Source organism: Anser brachyrhynchus, assembly GCF_964034855.1.
Source record: "Anser brachyrhynchus genome assembly, chromosome: 2".
Taxonomy (NCBI): Eukaryota; Metazoa; Chordata; class Aves; order Anseriformes; family Anatidae; genus Anser; species Anser brachyrhynchus.
Genome location: NC_137695.1, coordinates 77,989,840 through 78,011,887, shown reverse-complemented (window position 1 = coordinate 78,011,887; position 22,048 = coordinate 77,989,840). Strand labels below are relative to the sequence as shown.

General features: G+C 39.9%; 1 protein-coding gene across 22 annotated transcripts in view; it reads right to left on the bottom strand.

Moving 5' to 3' along the window:
• Positions 1–22,048, bottom strand: part of LOC308190633 (uncharacterized protein) — a 288,343-nt gene that overhangs the window by 45,243 nt on the left and 221,052 nt on the right. For 7 of the 22 annotated variants that reach the window (XR_013947387.1, XR_013947390.1, XR_013947393.1 and 4 more), the window contains 2 exons: positions 19,427–19,730; positions 18,616–18,738 (listed from right to left, as the gene is read on the bottom strand). The exons of 4 other annotated variants lie outside the window; for them this stretch is intronic. The gene's annotated coding sequence lies outside the window, so the exon portion shown is untranslated. 11 more of the 22 variants (XR_013947398.1, XR_013947399.1, XR_013947400.1 and 8 more) reach the window with 6 other exon arrangements.

Genomic DNA, 22,048 nt, shown 5'->3' with positions numbered 1-22,048 from the left:
TGGCCTGTTAAGGTCCTTCTAGATGACAGCACAACCCTCTGCCATATCAGCTACTTCGCCCAGTTTTGGGTCACCTGTAAACTTGCTAAGGGTACAGTCTGCCCCACCATCCAGATCACCAATAAATCTGCAGAACAGAAATGGACCCAGCATTGGCCCCTGGGATATACCACTAGCTGCCATCCTCCAGCTTTCCTCCTTTTGATGTGGTTACTATCCATTTGCTTTCTTGGGGTAAAATAGACTTTTCTGATTAGAACACATTAACCTGTATAACGTCAATTATCTAAATTGACAGCAGGAAGCCTGCAACCTGTGTATGTACTTTAAGTCAGATAATTGATTTCCACTTGCTGTGGGTTAAACCCAGCAGGCAGCTAAGGACCACACAGCTGCTCTCACTGCCCCCAAACCTCCAGTGGGATAGGGGAGTGAATCAGAAGAGCATACGAGGAAACTCCTGAGTTAAGATAAAAACAGTTTAGTAAAGAAAAGCAGTGGGGGAGAAAAAAATGATGGAAGAGCAATTGTTTACCACCAGCCAACCAATTCTAAAACAGAACCCCATCATATGAACAACAACAACAAAAACCAGAAAACTCTGCTCCTCACCTCTGTCAGTTTTCATTGTTGCACAAATATAGCATGGAATATCTATTTGATCAGCTCTCCTTCCTATTTGATCAATTGTCCTGGCTGCATTTCTTTCCAGCCTGTTGTCTAACTGTCTAACTGCCTGCCAGCGAGCAGGCTAGGGGTGCAGCAGGAGCTGGGAGGGGACAGACCCAGGACAGCTGACCCAAACTGGCCAAAGGGGTATTCCATACCATCTGACGTCATGCTAAACAATATATAGGGGTGGCTGGCCGGGGTGGGGGGCCAGCTGCTCGGGAATAGGCTGGGCATCGGTCAGCGGGTGGTGAGCAATTGCATTGTGCATCACTTGTTTCATACACATTATTATTATTAATACTATTATCATTAACACTATTATTATTATTGTTATTATTATATTCCTGTCTTAATAAACTGTCTTTATCTCAACTCACCGGCTTCACTTTCCCGTTTCTCTCCCCCATCCCAGAGGGGGAGGGGGGAGGGTGAGCGAACGGCTGTGTGGTGTTTAGCTGCCAGCCGGGTTAAACCACAACAGCCCTTTTAGTTAGCTGGCCTAACTGTCTTACTTTGGGTACAGAGTAAGAAAAGCCTTGACACTGAAAACACTGTTCACACTGTTCAGCAACAGGTGAAAAAACAGTGCATTATTAACACCTGTTTTCATCACAAATCCAAAAAAAGCACAACACTAGCTACTAGGACAGAAATTAACTTCAGCCAGCCAGACGCAGTACACTATTTACAATTCTATTTGCTTCAAGACTTTCAAAAAAAATGCTTTTGGTTTAAATGTCAATAAGGTTTTCAAAGAAACCCAAACACAAGCCACACAAAAAGCATACCACCAAAACCACACTGCAGGTCCTGCCCCCAATGCTTTTCATTAACTTTAATGAACTTAAAATAAAACCACATCTTTATAGTTTTAAAGCAGTGATTTGCATAGTTGTGAAAGTTATCCTTTCTGAAAGCAACTTCCTCCTTACCAATTTAAGTGCTCAGCATCATTAAGTCCTCAAAGAATCTATCTTTTCCCATCCCACTTCTTCCCAAGCAACTTCTGTTAGCTTCTGGGAATGAATCGCAGTAAAGAAACAGTGGTTATTTCAGATGCTCCCTACTACCTCCCAGTGTTCCAGTCTGTATGGACTATGGGGAAAAATGAACAGGGTCTCCTTCCAGAAGCTAGGCTTTCAGGAAAAGCAGAGATAACTCATTAATTGGCCATTATTCACCTAGCAATGATCTCAGTAGCTGTTAAAAGCGTATGCTAAGAACATTCATGAATGTGTTAGCGATACTGATGCTAAAGCTAGCTTACATATCTGGGACCCTCCCAAAAACTCAAGTTTTACAAGGTATCTGGTCCCATCCCCTATTGTTCCCAACAGATCAGAATCTTTTTAGTCACATTTCTTTTAACACAGAAGCCCCTTTGGTGACACCACTCAACAAAAGGGGCATACTACAAGTATAATGTTAATTTCAGAACATTGGATAAACTTTCCTTTTTACTGTGACCACTATTAAATAACAGGATTGGCTAACACCATACGAACACTGGCTGAAGTATAGTCAGTCATGAATAAAGCAGTACCCAAAGCAAGCTGAGAAATTTTAACCATTCACGTATACATCTATCCCTCAGAATCTTCACTGTTTTGCAAAATCCGAGACAATGACAAAGCGTGAAAGGCTTAGAAAATTAATCTTTCCTAATCAAATGTTTAATATAAGCAGTTTTAATAAAACATATATCTTTCTCCTCCTTTCTCCATAGCCTCAGGAAAAAATAAAATTATTGAATAATTGAGGCTCAAGTATATTTTCAATAAAATAATGTCTGTTGTGCTGTCCTCAAAAGATAGTGTTAACAGATCCTGTATTTTCGTAACTGTAAGTAGAGAAGTCATCTCAACTGCTTCGTTATGTCTAAGATTCAAATCTCGTCCCCTGTTCTCACACAGCCCTCACAACAATATCTGAGTGCCCCAGACGGATTTACTCATTTTGTGTAATGCATTTATTCCCTTTACAACTTGGCTTACATGAAGATTATCGTTATTATCTTTAAATAAAGATAGTAAGTAAAGCACAAGAATGCTAAGAACCAGAGCAACAAAAGGATTTGTCTCACTGTGTTGACTATTATACTATGTTTTCTAGGAATTTGTTTTTTCTACCTACTTATAGAAAACCATTGCTATGGTAAAGCTCTCATCAGATCTTGCATTATCTGAGGGGCAACACATGCTTTCTTATCTTGTAGATATTAAAGTGACTTCAATACTCTATTAATTGGTGCATAAAACATCAAGCACTTTTAGACATGCTTAAAATATACTTGAGAACTTAGGAACTAACTCCTCAACCTCTCTGGACAACCAGGAAAGTTTTATGAGGCTGAATTTTCTAATTTTTTTTTTTTTGTATATTCATGTTTAACATAAACAAAGCCAGGACCACAGTAGAAGCTACTTTCTTCTCTCCTCACCTTCAAGAGGTGAAACAAAAATATGCAAGGGTGAGTTACTGATTCCTAAGAGAATGAAGCTTCAAGTGGAATCAGTTTTAGAGAATAAATATGTACCCAACATCCACGAATACTGCAAGTAGTGCAAATGAGAAGGTACAACTCCAGGTAGAGCTACAGAAAGAACAGCATCATATTATTCCAGCATCATCTCCCACAGCTCAGGCCAAACACAGACCAACACTGCTACTTAAATCGTAAATTAAGTCATAGGTGAAAATTAACAGCTGCCAGCTTCCCCCCCAGAAGATCTTCAGTTTTGAATCTGCCTCTTGCAGCACTTTGCTACTGCAGACTCAGCACTGCTAAGTAACTTCAAATTTCAAAGTGCCTTCCCATATATTCTGAGTCACCTTTCCCCAAGGCCACAACAAGGAGAAACAAAAAACCTACAGAAATAAATACAAAAAAACTTCAAGTACTGACAAGAATTCACACATGAACTCTTTAGAAAAAGTATTTCAATAAAAAGGAGCATGAATAAAAAAAATGAATCACAATAACCTGGTACTGGATATGTACTTCAAGTAGAATTCAAAGAGCACTGCAGGTAAAATACTAACTTAACAGTAAGACTTCAGCATTCAAGGTGCCTGTATGCATTCCAGGAAGTTGTATTTGCTTTGCAGTATCTTGGTGCAAAATGCTCCTAAAAATCAGAATTAGGATCAAAAAAGAAGCATGCATCAATCCCAATGGATAATACTCACAGAAGCCATAACCATTATTAGCAACAAAGCTGAAAATGCTGCAGCGTCTGGTGAGCTGTGAAATATCAGCTCCTGCTGTTTGTCATAATGTGAACAAATCTAGCATAAGATCAATAGACTAAGCACTGATTCACTAGAGAAATATTTCTATGTGAAACACAGCAATTTATATCCATGAAGGTAACCAATTACACAAGAAGCCTTTGATACAACAACAAACCCCTTTACCATGGGTAGAAGATGAAGGGTAGAACTTTGCTGTTAAGCTCTACTTTGATTTGGTAGAAGCATTGAAAGTTTACTCTTAAATACATTAACAATATAGTAGCACTTCAGCAGCCAAGGACTTTCAAGTCAGTAAAGTGTAGTCTTAAAGTGAAGAAAATAAGGAAAGCTTGAAAAAAACAAGGATACTGGTAGCCTTGAGCAGAAGCAAGGGAGATGAGGGATGAAAGCTAAAAAAACAAGGAGGGATACAGCTGAAGGAAGATTCCAGACTGACCTTTTGCTCTTTAAGGGTCATTAACATATTAGAAAACAAGCCCATCAAAACGCTAATGTATGCAAAAGTGGGATTTGGTGTTCCTCCTGCTGGTCCTCTGTAACATGCAGACTCAATAGAGAAATTAGACAAGATAAAATAACCAATCAGAAGTAGCCAGAGAGATAGTTTCACAAGTTAACTGTGTATAAACAAAGGTGATTCAAGTCACAGGTGTGCTTCCTTTGGAAAAGATCACCAAGCACGTGATTCTGCAGAATTATATATTTAATTATTTAATTAAAGACTTCTATGTGACTTCCAACTCTGCATGCTTATCAACAAGGCAAATCAGGCATAAACCTAAGGATGATTCAAAACAAAGTATTGAGTTTCCCTCATAAAAGCATTCACAGTACAGTCAAAGTACAGTGCCAGTCACAAGGGCTCCCTCTGATTTTCCTGATCATCTGAAGGATAGGGTGAGAGGCTGCAGACCACAGCAAGCATCCAGTATGAATGCAACATGGCTAATGGGAATATATGTGATGAAGAACCTTTGTCACTGAGAACTGTAAATTTCAACAGTACAGCTCAATGGTCTTTCTGGCCTTGATTGTTATATAGCAATGCTGCTGGTAACCCTGAGTACAGCCCCTTATAACATTTATAAAATTCACAAGTGCTAAAAGGCTTAAGCTTACACACTTTGTCCGTTCGCTATCATTTGAACAAAAAGGCCTGACTTAATTTCAGTTATAAAAGACTGCTATGAACTGCTTTAGCTACAATACTATGCAGTGTTGCTATGTGAATAGCTTGATGTTCAAAGTCTTGCTGATTCTCATTAATGCACCAAGACATCCACCTAGTCTTCATGATTTGCATCCAAATGTCCTACTTGTATTTTTGCTTAACACTACCTCATTTTTGGAATTGCTAGACCAAGGAGTAGTTGCTAATTTTAGGATGATTTATTTACAAACATTGATGTGTTCACTTAAAGTGACTGACAAACCACACAAATCATCAATGCTTGAATTTCTGGAAGAGCTTCAACAAGCCTTTGAATACATTCTTGCTGCTTGGGACTTGATAACTAATAATACAACAAATGGTGTTTGGAGGGAGTGCTTTCACAACTTTGAAGGGCTTTAAAAAAACAAAGCTCAAGTAGTAGTCTTTGGACAAACTGTTGCATTTGATGAATTGGAATAGATACTCTAGAACCTAGATTCACAGAGTTGCAAGAATATAAGACAAACTTGCCGGAGAACAAAGGGAAAACATGAGCTTGCAGAAAGCAAGAGTATGTTACAAGAACATGTGCAGTTTCTTCCGACTAACAAGGTTCAATTTGTTATGGAAATACAGTACAACATGAAGCAAAGTTAGATTTATAATTTTAAAAAGGTAAACACAGATAGGACTGTAAGAGAACAACAACAACCATCTCAAAATGGAGAACTACCACATAGTTTAAAGTCCTATCATCCTCCAATATTGACCATTTCTTTTCCATTCCAAGTGGAAATATGCTGTTACACCTGTTTTATATCTACCTCATCTACTCCACACTCATTCCTGCATCAGCTGTGACTGGTGATAGCCCAGGGAACTACTCATCCGCCTCTACCAAGCCCATCAGCTCTCCGATATAAATGACTATCTTCACAAAGTCACAAACATATATACATAACTTCTTCTAAAGGCATGTTATTACTTTATTACACTTATTATCATGTAGTCTGGTTCAAACTAGTCTTTTTATTTAAATAAGGTTTTGTCAAGTACGTGTGGATATGACAAGAAGTTTAATCAATGGGATTAACCAATCTCTTTATTTCCCATTTAAACAGTCTATAAATGCAGATTTCTGTAAAAACAAGCTCCCTTTGGGGTGCATCAATCAGCATCAGAGACAGACTACTGAATACCGTATTGAGCATAAAGCTGCAAGAGCATACTCTGCTGTGGCAGGACATGAAGACATGAACACAGTAGATCTGTGGTTGCTTGGACGTACAAAGGTAACTCACAATCAACAGGCTCCAAGAGTAAATAAAATACAGAGCTATACAGGTAAGCATTATGTGTTTAACCTTTACGAGAGCAGCTGGGCAGTATATACTTGAACAAGACTTTTTCCAGATCTGTACAAGCAAGCTATTTGTTTAAAGTCACGGAGCCGTTTAGTAGATAGCAATTCTTAGATTTTTGTTTAAAAACAATTTTTTTTTTAAAGTAATACTAAAACAGATACAGGCAGTTCACAACTGTTTTAAATAAAGTTTAGACATCACAGTACAGGAACGTGGAAAAAAAGCTCAGACTAAGTACAGCATGCACTGGACAGAGCTTCTCTATCAAGATCTGCAAGTAGACAATTAATAAGCCATAGTATTTGCATAAGCATTTTACTGTCACAAACATTAACAAGTTTAGCTCTCCATGTTGCAACACAACAAAAACCACAAACTCATGAAAGTTGCTTGTGTTCTGTTTTAGGAGTAAAACACCAGCTTAAAACATTTACAGCCACTAACTTTAGATTTCTTCCTTAACTTCAACAATAGTTTATGCTGAGAAAGACAGATTTTTCTAAGCCTGGAAAAAAAAACAATATATCACATCCTAGCAGAACACCAACAAAACCAATGCAATATTAGGAGACACACTTGCAAAACAAAAGCCACTCTATTGCATGTTTCAAGTATTTCTAGCTTCAGTATAGAATTTTCAGTTAACTCCTGAAACCTCTCTCCTTTCTTCAGGGTCTCAGTCACCACTTGCTCACCCCACATATACCAGATCCACTGTCAGATTCCCCACACTGTGCTGCAAATGTGAAATCAAACCCCAGGGGAAGGCTGCACTACTCCCTCCCTATGTATCCTTAACAGGAAACAAAACAAAACACTTCCCCCCCCCCCCCCCCCCCCCCCAATCTTAGATACAGTTCACTCACCTTATGAAAGTCAGGCCTTCTTCCTATTCTGTGCTCCAAACAAAAGGCAGAATTCCAACTACAATAAAAGCCCCTTCTAACTTAACTTTTTAAATACAGCAAATGGAAACTCAAACCCTCCCCCCTTTACTTTACAGAATAAGGGGGGGTAGCAGCCTACTTGTTTACTTTTAACTGGCTCAGGGCAGCTGGCAGTCATTTGCTAGTTGAATAATAGTTTTTCTTTAAAAAAATAGTGTTTTTCTTGCAGTTTTTCTTTTTTTTTTTTTTTAGTTTTAGTTTTTCTTTAAAAGCAGGCCAATTCTCCATATATATATATATATTTTTAATGACTTGGATACAGGACTTGAAAGTATAGTAAGTTTGTGGACAACACTAAGTAGAGAGGAGCTGTTGACTCCCTCAAGGGTATAAAGGACTTGTGGAGAGATCTTGACAAATTGGAGGGTTGGGCAGTCACCAACCATATGAAGCTTAACAAGAGCAAGTGTTGGATTCTGCACCTGGGAAGGTGAAATGCTGTATCTATGTAAAGAGTGGAGTCCGAGAGGATGGAAAGCAGCCCTGCAGAAAGGGATCTGGAGGTTCTGGTCCACAGGAAGTCGAATACGAGCCCTCAGTGCGTCGTAACAGCCCAAAGGGCCAGTTGTTCCCTAGGGTGCATCAGGCACAGGACTGCAAGCTGGTGGAGGGAAGGGATTGTCCTGTCCTGCTCTGCCTGGTGCAGCCTCACCTTGAATACTGGGTGCAGTTTGGAGCACCACAGCATAAGGAAAGCATAAAAGTATTTGAGAGCTTCCAAAGGAGATCACCAAAGATGGTGAAGGGTCTGGAGGGGAAGTTATATGAGGAGTAGCTGAGTTCACGTGGTTTGTTCAGCCTAGAGAAGAGAACAGAGGGGAGGCCTCATGGTGGCCTGCACCTTCCTCACAAGGGAGAGTGCAGGCACTGATCTCTGGTGACAGCTACAGGACCCAAGCAAACAGCACAGAGCTGCAACAGGAGAGGGTCAGGCTGGGTGTTAGGAAAAGGCTCTGCACCCAGAGGGTGGTTGGGCACTGGGACAGGCTCCACAGGGAAGTGGTCACAGCCCCAAGCTTGATGGAGTTCAGGAAGCATTTGGATAATGCTCTCAGACAAATTATGTTATTTTTGGGTAGTCCTGTGTGGAGCTAGCAGCTCAACTTAATGATCCTTTTGGGTCCCTTCTAGCTCAGGATGTCCTGTGTGAGTGAACCTGCGAGTAAGTCTAATTTCTACATTGTGATGTGCTCTGTCTAAATCCTAAGAGGGATAGCTTATTGAGTGTATTTTGACTTAACTGTAGAGAAAATAGACTTGGCAGCCCTCTTCCTGAGAAGGCTTTTTTTTTTTTTTTTTTTCAAGTCTTTTAAGCTTCTGCTTTTTCCATAAGGTAGTAACATTATCTGATTACAGCTACTGAGTACTTGTTTGAATACTGCATCCGTCTTAAGGTCAGGTAATAACACTGTGGTGCATAGCAGAAGGCATATAAGGCGTACATGATGCCTGACAATTATTTCCATGTCCAATGCTTTCTATAAGGAAATAGTTTCAAACAATTTCAAACCAATCAAACCAAAGCACTTGTCCTAACTGTATACTCAGCAACAGGAACCAAAGCTGCCTTTATTCTGAACTGGGAAGTATTGTGATAAGAGATCTAAGAGTTCTTTAAATGTGCAAGATAACCCTATTAAACCCTGATAGCAACAAATAAATGTCTATAAATTCCTTTTGTCTAATGACTCCTTCGTAAGGACTGTGAATCAAAACCAGGGCAGTTTTTTGCCCATGTCTTTTAGAGGACAGCACATCGAAAAGCAATAAACTGCAGAGGAAATTGGGACTAGAATGGATGAACTTAACCAATACAGACTGGTTTGCAAACAGATTTATTGGATAGTTTGGATGATACACAGTGCATTCTATTTCTTCAGCCAAAGCCAAACTTTCAATTTTTAATTCTAATTGACGCATATTTATGCACATATACACACATAAAACAAACAACAAAACAAACAGCTGACTGTTGCTTAAAGTGTTACCTTAAAAAGCCAGAACACAACTGTGTGAAGAACACAATGCTGTCTTTCCTGAAATACTGTCGGGGAAGTGTTCATAGGATGAAGAGAGATTTAAGTTCTCATTTTATCTTTCTATTGCTAAAATTTCTTAAGTTCTGGATAATCAATGATCTTATGGTACCTAAAGTGGACCAATTCTTACCTTCTGCCATTTGAAAATTAAGTTCATCCAAGATATAGATTCTAAAATGTTTAAAATCTGTGCTAAATTTTGCATACCTTGCAAGCTCATCACTACAGTAAGTTGTATATGACATTGTGGCTTCAAAGTATAATTGTGTGAACATAGTTTTATAGTACAATGGCAACTTGAGGCAAAAACTATGTTTGCTGTTTAATTTTTGACTTGATGCTGAGCATATAGTACTTCTCCCTTTCCTGAAGAAATCAGGGTCAAAATTCTGCTAAAGTAGAAATCAGCTAAAATTGCCAGACTGCCTGCAAATGAGAATCTGATTGTGTGATCCTGCCAGTGCTGCCCGGAGACAGAGCAGATCTTCCACGAACAGACCTATAATAGCTTCCTAGAGCCCCTCCAGACCATAAGACACTGGGCAGGTGCCGCAGCTAAACATAACTACTATTTACAAAATGTTCAGGCAGGAAATAAGAGCCTCAGTTCGGACTTGTACGCTAGGGAGCAGGAATGTACGCTATGCATCAGTAAGGGTTGAGAATGATGGATAGCTCAGCCTTTCTGATGTCAGGAGTTATCTGCACAGCCAGTGGTATTCACTGCTGCTCAGGGTGGAATTCACTACATTAACTCAGGAAATACCTATACAAGGCAAAAGGGCACAGGAAAGGGCTTACAATTGTAAGCTGACCGTTCCTTCGAGAAAGAATATAAAGTGCACTAAGCTTGAATTTACAATGCTGTTTTTTTGTTTGTTTGTTTTTTAATTTGTTCTTTGTTTTAACTACTTCATGTAGTTAAGCTTAAGACTGTAACAGAGCTGACAACTGAGTTGGAGTTCCTTAATTTGCAATCCTGCTGCTAAATATAAGGCTATTTGTCCTCTGCAGAGGCTTTTTTTTTTTTTTTTTTTTTAATAAACTAGCTAATAACCAGCTGTAGTAATTAATCTTGGAAAACTGATTAAAGACCAAAAACAAGTTAAGAAGTTAATCACCCTTGACATACATTATGATCAGCCAGCCACTGCTTTACTATTTGAACCATCAAAGTTCTGCTAGCACAAAGGGCAGAAAATAAAATAAAATAAAATAAAATAAAATAAAATAAAATAAAATAAAATAAAATAAAATAAAGGTAGGTATGCAGTTGAAGCAAAAGCTTTTACTTAGAAATAAGAGCCATAATAAAACAGGTAATTTGTCGTGTGTATGATTCCCTTACTTCACGTATAAGCCAAAGGCACTACTGTGCAGCATACCTTGGAGCAAGATGGCACGTTTTAATTATTAAATGCAACTTCAGTGGGTATGATATTAGATGTAGCTTTTTGTGTAAATTTTCAGGTACACATGAGACCATATCCCACAAAATGGAAAGCTTAGTTGCTTTGTGGATGTGCTCTAGGGAGTAGCACACCATAGTCTGTTGTAGTTCTCACTATTCAATAGGAGGATGGGATGTGGAATATCTTTATTTTTAGATCTTCACATTCTGGAACAGATGCGTCTTTTCTTTAGGGAAATGTATTCCATTCAGTCTAAAAATCAATGCACATACACATTCCAGAACACTAAGACTTGATTTTAAATATTTTGGGCTTAATTCATTTTTAATTATTAATAATTACTACTATGCAAAATGCTGGCCAGCATTAGTGTTACAGTGAGAAAAGATAAATTTCTCTGAGGAGTTAATAGCAGCCATCACTCTTGAGAGAGTCACGGTTTCTAGGAGCATTTCAGAAACAAAAAAGGGGGCAACAAGATAAAAATACAGGGATCTACATTTGTGGTAATAGGGAGTTGAGTTAGTAGAGAGGTCAGAATATCAGCTGATGAAGTCTTAGAAAACTGCAGAAGGCAGTATGACGAAGCAAGATACACCAGCTTAGAGTACGTCATAAATAATACACTACTGCAAAACAGTGCATTGGCCTACCTAATGAACTAGCTCTTCATATCACCCCATGTTTTCCTCCAAACTGATTTTGTTGGATTATTATCTCCAAATCCAATTCTGTTATGCTCCCAAATCCTTGAAGCACCTTGTATCCCATATATTACTGCAAAGATCTCTCCAGGACAGTGGTGTCAGCTCTTGCTCTTCACTGACATGACCCAAATGCTATCACAATCACTTCTGAGCTATTTGAGTTTTCAAACTAGGAAAGAACCTGGCGTTCTTTCCAACTGTGTCCTAGAATACCAGTTGCAGGAGCTGAGCTTGCCATCTGGTTTAGAGAAATTATCCATGCTATTCTTTTTGTAATGGCACCAGTCAATACTGCTGAACAGAGAGGAGAAATAGCAGCGTATCACTCAAGCAACATTCATTCCTCATTAGGCCACTTCCACAGATGGTAAAGCAGAACACTGCCTTCCCTGTCCCCCTTCATCTCCCATGAAATGTTATTTATGTCTTTCTGATGATGCTTGTCAACATCTCTATTACCCAGCATGGTCTTTTAGCACAATGAACTTAAATTCACATAATGACTTTTCCATATTCTTTCAAAAGACAGGATTACTTGGAGATTTCTAAATTGTGCATTTTAGTTTTTCAATGTTAGAAGAACAAACCTTGAATTAATAGAACATGCTCATGCCTAGTTCTTGGGAAGAGACAGAAATTGTTTTTTCCAGTTAGACCTATCTTTCAGGAAAGGAAATTAACACACACCCAAAAGCTGTAAGTTATGTAGCATGGCACGGTTATGAAGGAAGTTTTCCAGCTCCAGTGTTGTCCAAAAGCTAGCAGTTCTTTCCCCCTGCTTTCCCTTCCACTCCCTCTACCAGGATATTTTAATCTGAGAAGCAATTTCCCTTTCAGTTTAGTAGGGCATTTATGCAAGTACTGAAGTCTCTGAAAGCTCTGCTTAGTTCTTCACAAGCCACTGATATCCATTACAAGCTTAAGGCCTTTATTGACACAAGATCAACAAATAAGACTAGAAGACCAGCAAGGAAAAAGAACACTTCAGAGAAAGCTATCTATAACAACCGGGAAGGTAGCAGAGCAATTTCCCCCAGCATTTCTTCCAGAGATAGTTTTTCAATGTAAAAGAAAAATGAGAAAAAAGATAGCAATGTTTTCCTTGCAAGAAGACATTTGTATCAGTATGAGATCTAGTGTTTTTCTTAGCAAAATATAAAATAAGCATAAAGTAAGCAAGATCTGGAAACTACAGGAACAGCTTAAGTCGGGCATTGAATGATCCCTGCATTGGTCACCGTTGTTTCTATTTGTTTTCACCAAAGAATAATTGATCTCCCGAAGGATGAGAAAGCCATACCCCAAAGTAAAGCAACAACAGGCAGTAACCAGCCTTACTGCTTCTGCTGCTTGTCAGTCAAAGCCTGAGGTCTGTGAGATGCTGAGTACAGAGTGAAAGGGATAGCAACTGAAAGACTGTTAGTCACAGAAATGCAAACCTGGATAGCATTCCAATCTCAGGTATGACATAGATATGTACCAGGAGAGGCTACACAAGTTCCAGTCCTAACTAAGAGCACTTAACTATTATTATGCTTGGCTCTGCATCATAGTATGTAGCTCTAACCCTTCTGTCCTCCCTCAGACAAATCAGGACTGCATATGCTAATCATCATTGAATTACAGACTGCCTAAAATGCAAAAATATAAGTGGTACAAAGCTCTGCTATCTTCTGTCTAAACTTTAGAGCAACTTAAATAACCTAAGTACACCCTTAAAGAGAGAAAGGCACTTAGTACATTAATTAAAGAAATCGATTTTTTTTCCTGCTGGAGCTACAGCAGCCAATATTACAACGGAGAGGTTTATAAATGCACAGTAGCTTGTACAACTTTCCCTGAATCATTCATAAACCTGATTATGCAAGAATCCTGTTGACCAAGTCTGATAAGGTTGAAATCTTCACTGTAAATTCTTTTTTTCAGATACAGCTGGGCTTCACGTTTGTTTACTTTTGAAGATTTTGTTTTTAAACAAGAAAATTTTCATCTGCCTCTGAACATACAGGAAATTTCAGGCTGGAAAACATGCTCTAGTTTTATGTAATATTTCATTTTCACTACTATTCCAGTAATGAATTGCAGCTCTCTCCTGTTTTTATTTAATAACAATATATATATTAAAGAGTGCAATTTAACTGCTTCAAAAGTTTACTTCTTTCTTTCCCATCAGCTCACATATTCTTTGTTTCATCAGCTCACATATTCTTTGTTTCAGCTTTGGCAAGTGCTGCAAGATGTCAGCAACCAGCCTCTGGAGCACATACGTAATAATGATATTTTGCAGCTTCTTCTGCTAGGGAAAGTCAGAAACTTCTAATATACTCTCTGGGTCAGGTTTTCACTAATGGCCTTAAGTGGGTCAGAAAGAGACTCTTGTGCTTCACCTACTGCTTGTGTTTTTATATATGCATGCCATCTCTTTGCAAAGACAAAGTCTTACATGTTTTAGTGCATGTTCTAGTGCATGTTTTAGTGCATATTAATTTTCCTTAAGATGTGCCTATTAGAGGGTGAAGGCATTCCAGTAAGCACTTCAGAAACATGCTCCCAGCTCCAAGCACAACAGTATTTCAGCTTCTCCTAACCAGAACAACTACAGTTTGCATGTAACAGCACCCAACTCTCCATCTCTAAAGCCCTGTGCATCTTAGAAGAAGTGAGTGAATCTATACAATGGATGCAAACTTTTACTCAATTTCGACATTTAGAACCTCCAGAATTTCAGTTATATCCCTTGCACAAGGAATGGGCTGCACAGAACCATGCAAAACATTCTCTTCTTTTCATGGTGATGAAGTATTGTCAGCTCATAAATGAAGAGTCACTCCATCTCAGACCTGATATATCAGAGTAAGGTGTACAGCCATGTCCAGGAAAGCAGGACTCACCACGTGTAATGGTTTCTTGGGAAGACAAATGCTATCACTCTAAACATCTCCCCCAGCAATCAACCCCCCCCCCCCCCCCCCTTCTTTCCCCCACCTGTTATTGCTGAACATGACACTACACGGTGTGGGACACCCCTTGGGCCAGTCTGGGCCAGCTGTCCTGGCTGAGTCCCCTCCCAGGACCTGGTGCACCCCCAGTTCCTTCACTGGCAGGGCAGCAAGAGGACCTGAAAAGTCCTCGGCTCTGTGCAAACATTGCTCTACAACAACTAAAACATCAGTGTGTTATCACCACTATTTTCACCAAAAATCCAAAACACAGCCATCATACGAGCCTCTGCAAAGAAAACTAACTCTGTCCTAGTCAAAACCACGACGCATACTTTCCTTATACCACCCATTGTTGTTGTTTTGTTTAGTTTTAATCCTCACCCTGCTGTCTCTGGACTGTATATCCTCATTCCACTATGGCTGGTTCTGCAACTTGGTGCCTGACGCAAAATACTTCCCCACTCATGGCTTGGACTGGCGTTTACTTAGTTGGGTTAAAAACTGGCTGGATAGCCGGGCCCAAAGAGTTGTGGTGAATGGAGTTAAATCAGTTGGAGGCCCGTCACTAGTAGAGTCCCCCAGTGCTCAGTACTAGGGCCAGTTCTCTTTAATAGCTTTATCGATGATCTGGATGAGGGGATTGAGTGCACCCTCAGTAAGTTTGTAGACGACACCAAGTTAGGTGCGTGTGTCGATTTCTCGAGGGTAGGAAGGCTCTGCAGGAGGATCTGGATAGGCTGGACCGATGGGCTGAGGCCAACTGTATGAAGTTCAACAAGGCCAAGTGCCGCGTCCTGCACCTGGGACACAACAACCCCAGGCAGAGCTACAGGCTGGGAGAAGAGTGGTTAGAAAGCTGCCTGGCAGAGAAGGACCTGGGAGTACTGGTTGATAGTCGGCTGAATATGAGCCAGCAGTGTGCTCAGGTGGCCAAGAAGACCAACAGCATCCTGGCCTGTATAAGAAGCAGTGTGGCCAGCAGGTCTAGGGAGGTGACTGTCCCCCTGTACTCGGCTCTGGTGAGGCCGCACCTCGAGTACTGTGTTCAGTTTTGGGCCCCTCACTACAGGAAGGACATGGACGTGCTCGAGCGAGTCCAGAGAAGGGCAACAAAGCTGGTGAGGGGTCTGGAGAACAAGTCTTACGAGGAGCGGCTGAGGGAGCTGGGCTTGTTCAGCCTGGAGAAGAGGAGGCTCAGGGGCGACGTTATCGCACTCTATAGATACCTGAAAGGAGGCTGTAGCGAGGTGGGGATTGGTCTATTCTCCCACGTGCCTGGTGACAGGATGAGGGGGAATGGGCTAAAGTTGTGCCAGGGGAGGTTTAGGTTGGATATTAGGAGCAACTTCTTTACTGAAAGGGTTGTTAAGCATTTTCCAATGCCGCACTTCCTGCCCAGAGAAGTGGTTGAGTCGCCATCCCTGGAAGTCTTTAAAAGATGTTTAGATGTAGCCCTTAGTGATATGGTTTAGTGGAGGACTTGTTAGTGTTAGGTCAGAGGTTGGACTAGGTGATCTTGGAGGTCTCTTCCAACCTAGATGATTCTGTGATTCTGTGAAAATGGCTGTCTTCCTGAAATCCATAGCTTCATTAGCCAGCCTACATTTAATATAATCTTACAGGGGTCAGAGCTGAGGATTAGGTGATTTCAGTGAAGGTCATGCATGACACTAAGCCTTGTCCAGGCAGCTATTTACTTGTTATTGCAGTCACTGCTGCAAGGAAGCACTGCTTGTTCACATTCCATTTGTCCCTCCAAACTCCCAGATCCTTTTCTTTGCACAGCTGCAGCCTATTTATGAGGTCCTCAGATGATACAGAGATTTTCTGTCTGAGGTACAGGACTTTGGATTTGTGTTTGCTGAAGTTTATGAGGTCCCTGTGGTAGGTCGGTTCCTCCAGCTTGTTGAGGTCCTGGCAAACAAATCTCTGAACCCATCTATGAATGCTACTTGAGAGCAAAGTCTGAGATAATGGGAATCCACAGAAGTGCAGGATTAGTTAAATATGATTGTTATTCATGCTGAACACTGTTGCGGGTACGTCTCAGACACAGACAATCCCCACTCTAGAGGCAGAAGCTGGATAAAAGTCCTTTTCTGAAAAGTTTCTACCCTTTGCAGGGAGATATCACACTAGTGTGGAGAGAGGCTGATGGGCATGCGAAAAGAAAAGGAAAGAAAGAAAGAATGTTCTGCATAACAATAGTTGTGAAAGTGTAACACAACCAAACCGTTGCAATTTTTGTAGATTTTTTGTGCACCCGATTCCTTCTTCCTCTTTATGGAGGGGCTGGCTGGGATGGAGTTAACTTTACCCACAGCAGTCTGTGCAGTGCTGTGCTCCGCACTCAACTTATCCTTATCCTGCACATAGATTATCCTTATATCTACCCACCAGCCTTTTTTCTTTCACATCATACTTTCTTCCCATCCCTCTGCCCTTGAGGAGGGGGAGTGAGAGAGCGGTTGTGGTGGAGTTCAGCTGTCCACCAGGGTGAAACCACCACACTCTGTGGATAAGTATGGTAAAGACTTGGAGGAGCCTCAGTGCTGTAGAAAGAGAAGGAATATGTTACCTGAGACAAATAGTCTTTCAAATGAACTTTAAAGGAAGAGAAATGGAGGAAAATGCAGGGAATTTACAGAAAGATTTCTATAGATTTTCCAGAAGAAACCATATATCGTTGCAGTATAAAACATTTTTTTTATTCTAGTGAAGTATTATGGGCTAGAGCTGGCTGGAGAATGACAATTTAATCATGTGAGAAATTTTGAGGTGGCATACTATGTCATTCTTCCACATCGAAACTGTGTCAGGTACATTTTTGTTTTGAAGTGAGCCAATCTTCTGGACCTTTTAATCATTCTCTTATTTCTGAAAGTGACCATAAGACCCAGCTAGACTTCAAAAACTTTCCTGCTGGGAAGTTTGTCAAAATCAGTGTTCCCACAAATTCTACTTTCCTTCAACAGAACAGCAAATTTAAGCCCAAAAGACATTACTTTTAAGAGAGTCTAATGATACTACAAATTGTGTAGGCAGAAAGGAAACAAATCAAGGACGATAATTATTCTCAGGAATGTTTAAAAATTATTCTGACTTGCTTCAGAGGATCCAGTCATGCATTGTGCCATGGATATAGGGGTTCAGACATACATGCGCACACACAACTGCCCAAAAGATGGTGAGACATCAGTCTGCAATGCCCTATTCTAGGGAAAGCAAAGTCCTAACTTCGCGGTGGCACAGCTGCATAACTATGGCTGAAGCTTCTGAGGCAACCGTTTTGTGAGAAAGTACATTTGAGTATTGCCATGCAATATAATGGTAGACACAAGTAAGATTTGAGTAAGGAATAGGTGTCTACACAAGGACTGATGACGAGAAAAAAAAAAAAAAAAAAAGGAAAAACAAGGGTACAAGACAACTCCAAAAAAAAAAAGGAAAAGCAAGGGTACAAGACAACTCCATGCCTCTGAAGCCCCATTTTGGGGAGCATCGGATATTTCCTATCTGACTAACTACTGGCTGCCTGAAATGACTCACTGAATGCCTTATCATGGTAACAAGCATGTCAGTACTCAGACTAGCAGCTTGTTAATGCTAGCTATTGTCAATGTGTGACACCCCAAAAAATGACAACTTTATACTTTGAAGTTGTATATGGCTGCCCGAAGACTCAGTACATGGCAAAAAGGGCCCCCCGAAAGTGCCCCTGTGATTGACAGATGGTTCATCAGTTACCACTGCTGATGACTCTGCTGGGTACTGGGAATAAATTTGTTGTTTAAGAACTGCAGTAGAGTTCCTAGAGGCAAGTGGAGGCATAAATAAAGTTTAGTGACCTTGGGAGTAAATCTCTTCTGAGGTAATTCTGGACTCATTAGTAAGATATATGTGTGTTGTGGGGAGACTCTTTGAATCCTCTTTGACAGGGAGGGAAAAATGACCCTCAGAGGTCTTGCAGTCTGTTTAGACAAGTCAGTCAAAACTTTTGAAGTTGGCAAAGAGTGCCTTACAATGCAGAGACACCTGTAGCTCTTTTACAAGTTACGCACAGTACAAAAACATATATGATTTCAGTTAATACATGTGCAAATAGGGATGATAAGTTACAATACCTATCCGCATGGACATCCTGGTATGCAGTGTGGTAGCACATTATACTGTCAATCCACGTGAACACTTGCATAGTCCCTATACAGAACTCAGCCATCAGCAAAGCTGTTAATGATCTCCAATATCTGTGGGGAAATGACAGCAGAGTACTATGAAAATACAGTGAAAATTGGCTGGGAAACACTGAAAGACTAGATTATGGGCAGGAAAACAAAAACAGAGTGAGCATTCACAGAACCGTGGGGCAGAGAGCTAGTAAGTTACGTAAACACGATGCGATGTCAGGTTAGGGAAGACAAATAACGACTGTGGTAAGTAGGCCACTCTTAAGCATAATAATGAGCTGTACTTTTAAACTGCCATAACCTTAGGGCCTCACCTAATTTTCATGCGCATTTAGGTTTGTCTCAGGAGACTAAGTTTTAATTGCTGCTAAGTTGCCCCAGGCTTGATTGTGGATTCTATTGAAAAAAAAAAAAAAGGGGGGGGGGGAAGGCAGGGGTTGGGCAATGTCACTATGTATTGTTATTTACATTTAGCAACTGCCAAGAGAAGACCTTGCTAGTACTGCAAAATGGAATACACATTATTTAAACACTTATGTGTAATAAACATAACATAATGCACCTGTTCAAAACCTTTTTGGGATTCAAGAAGTGTAAAGGAGAAAATACTTTGTTGTTTAATGAAATGCTTGGTATATATCCATATATTCTTTTGCATGTAATTACTGAAGTAGATCCATTTACTTGGTATGTGTTCATACATCTTCTGATAACACTAAGCCACTTTTAGGGCTCGTTTCTATGTTACCTGTGTTGGAGCCCAGCTGGTGAGCTTCCCTTTGGTTTGCTGGGTCAGTCCTTGGCAAAGGGAATCAGAAGAGATGAGAAGAAGCAGCGAGGTGACTGACTGTGTGAAGGACTATGGATAAGACATGTCAACCTCTGGTATCAGCCTGTAGAAAAAGCATTCCAGTCCTGTTCCTACAGTGCTTCCTATAACATTTAGCAGCGCCTTACAGCCAGCAGTACCCAGAGGACTGTGGAGGTCAGTGCAGACTTGCCAGTCCCCTGCCAGCGGTCACTGTCAGCACAGCCTCTCGTTCCTATTCTTCCTGTGTTGAGGAGAGAAATTTGAATGCATGTGACCAAAATCCTTTGTTCTGCTCTCGCCAGCTCTGGGAAAAGACGTTCTATCAACTGATATTAATTTCTAATGATTTCTGTATTGAAAGTACTGCAGTTACACATATGAAGTTTGAACTTAACTTTGGAATCCAGGAGAGGGTGCGTCATAGCGTATGTGCAGAGTGAAAGTTCAAATGATAGACTTTTAAGAAACTATTTTTAAATCTTAATATTATAATTATGTTTTCTAGTTGAATATGAAGCCCAATACCGCATACTAGGGTACCACAAATCCTTCTTCAACAATGCAGAAAATTCAAACTTGCATTGTACCAAGTGGCTTTCTGTGATGCTATTAACAGCTGTGTTACAGATCATTGGTGTTTCCTGCACTACAGACATAAATTTGTACTATGCTATTAAGATACATGTTATTTGCATAGAAATATGAGAAGAAGTTCCAGGATTCTATGAACTCTAGAACTGTGATAACTAAAATGAAGATAGGAAAACTGCAAAGACACAAAGTAACATATGAAGATATTCTGCAAGGTAGAGGAATCACATCTGAAAACGTAAAAGAATTAGAGTCTTCATTGCACAGAATGCAAAGCCTTGCAAAGAAAAAGTATTTATGCAAGACACTAAGAATAGTGAAACATTCTTTGCTTGCGAGTGATGAGACTCCAGCAATCATTTTCAAGGGAAATTGGGAGAAAAGAAATGGAAGTAAGAAGAGATTGGTTGCCACCAATTTTGAAGTATTATATATATTATTTCTGTAAATGTCACTCATTTTCAGACTGTTAGTATATACATTAATTACAACTATATATTTATCTCTAGTATTCTAAGCTTTAACATTTTTTTCCTTTGATAACAGAATAGTAGGAGAAATGAAAGACAGCAGAGAAGTTTTAAGATAGCTACTAAAGCTAACAAGCTATCAGTAGTGAGCAAGGACAGCACTCTATAAAGACATTGTTGCTTCTTGGAAAAGCCAAGGATGCTGCAAATTGCAGTTCCCTTTTCTTTTGTTCATTCTTGCATACTTCTTGTATATGCCATAAGAGCTACAATTCTTTTCAGTGTGTTTATGTTTCTTATTGGAGGAAGCACACAGCATTTCAGAAAGAATTCTTCTATTTCCTTCAAGTAACACCAGAACATAAAATAGCACTGATGTGATCTTGACCTAGGTGAATTCCATAGTACAATCCCTATTGTCTTCAAGGAGACTAGCAGTGGATCTGTGTTGTTGTGAGAACATCCTATTTGACATCTGGAGGTTTATAAGATGCCATGGAGAAATTCCCAGTTCAAACATCCTATAATGTGCCAGACCCACCCACCTGTGTCCTGCCAGCTCTGCTTTGAAAGATGGAACAGACCATGGAAAGATGGAACAGACACTGTCTCTTTTCTTGAAATAGCACTGAGAAGAGCTCCCATACACTCCTAGCAGCTCTCCAATAGGCATCTCAGTTCTGCCTTCAGGCAGATATAGGGAGACAGAGCTTTCCTCCTTCCTAAGGCTAAGCTGGGATAAAACACAACTGAGTCATTAGCGAACAAAGCACACGTTACAGCAGTCATCTCAGGCAATAAATCACGTTATAAACTGTGCTACAAAGATGCTCATTAAACAAAGAGCACCAAATCCAACCCGTATTTCAGCTGAAGAACTGATGCTACCACAGAGAATATTACACAAGTATTACAAGAATAGAGCATATATACGAGAATATACAAGAATATTACACAATATAAACTTGACCTAGACTCACTAGGTCCTTGGAAAGATCATTCCCAAGAGCTGTTTCTGCAAAGTGAAATGGCATAGATGCAGCAGTGAGACAAAGAGGAAGGAGGACAGTAGTTCAGACTTTTATATATGAAAAAACACACTGAATATGTCCTGGTGATTTCTGCCCATTTTAAAATTAAAATTAACCACACAACTCAGCCCTTGCTCTTCATATGGGTACTCAAAAATAGGTCTCAAAAATACTTCATAGCTAAGCTGATTAGAAAAACAAAAGCTATTTTCCCTACCCTATCTGACTAAAATTAATTTTTGTTGAAGCAGAGAGAATAATATGACCTGCCACATAATCTTTACAATAGGACTGGAGGTTTGGCTCGGCAGCCAGATGTGAAAAAAACAGATTAATTTCTTAGAAAAATATGTATCCTGTGGAAAAAAAAATGTAAAAGAGGTGCACAAGAAAAAAAAAAAAAAGGCATTATTAATATCACACTGGCAATTGAGGTAAGATACTTCACCTACCTTGAAGCTAAAATT